Here is a 1,202-nt window from a genome sequence, read left to right on the forward strand (position 1 = left end):
TTGATGGCACCCACACGGGTCCCATTACTGAGGGAAGGTAGGAACTAAATTGGCACCTGTCCTCCTCCTCCTCCTCCTCCTCCCCGCCGTGTACCCCGGAACGCTGGAAGTTTCTGATGTTTGTATGTCACTAGTTGTCATAAAGCAAGCTAGTTTCTTCCTGTGTCCCCCAAACCCCTCTGTAGCCATTTGTATTAGCCCTATGAACCACTGCCAGTAGCAAGGAAAATGCTGAGGAATCGCTGCCTTTCCTTGCCTCTAGCCCAATCAAAAAGCTGTTCAATACGGTAGCAAGTGTTTACACAATTAATACAAATGAAAGATTTTATGAGCGTTTCCCAGACGGGAGCTCAAAGAACCGCAGCCAATCCAGCCTGATGTGCTACCGCGGCACAGAGCGCCCAGCCCAGGGCTGGTTTTTCTTCTTTGCTATCAGTCACTTCACTTGCTTGTATCTCCACTAAAGGGTAATTTAGGAACAGAGACAGTAAACTCTGAATACACGCTGTTTCTACCAAAGTAAGAGGTAAGCAGTTTGTTCCCAATACCCATCATCACTTTGTGATGCTCCGTCACCAATTTGTATTAATAGTTACGGCACCTGGGTACGCAGCCAAGAACTGGAAGAACATGAAGGCTATTACCGGAATCACTTACGGCTAAAGGCGAGGAGCAGAACTGCATCGCAACCCTACTTTTTCATGATCTAAAGATGTGTTAAAATGTACCGACTGAGATTTTCAGGAAATCTATTATTTGGCTTACACAGTAAGCTATGCCTTGCGTGCCGTGTTCTAGACAAAGTTGTATTTAAAAATGGCACACAAGGTTAAGAAACTTTACATGACGCCGATGAGTAATCTGTGCTTTCATAAATACAGTAGTATACATCCTATGTACAGAGGCTGGCCTCCAGCCTCCGGGAGGGCTGTCAGCCAGCCATCCACAGAAAGAAGGGAATAAAGATAGTGGGGAGCGTGGTGGAGGGTGCCAAACCCAGGCAGACTATTGATGCTAATCCCACCAGCACCGAGGCGAGAACGCTCCTCTGGTCCCGAATAATCATCTTCACGGTCTCGCAGAACTGGAAAGAAAAAAGGAGAAAAGAAAAAGGAAGAGATGAGGGTTAAAGAGGAGAGCTTTAACCGGGCAGCCGGAGACGCCCGCCCGCCCACCCGCTCCCTCCGTTGCGGGCGGGGTCC

Source organism: Egretta garzetta, unplaced genomic scaffold (genome assembly GCF_000687185.1).
Source record: "Egretta garzetta isolate BGI_Z169 unplaced genomic scaffold, ASM68718v1 scaffold114, whole genome shotgun sequence".
NCBI classification, from domain to species: Eukaryota; Metazoa; Chordata; class Aves; order Pelecaniformes; family Ardeidae; genus Egretta; species Egretta garzetta.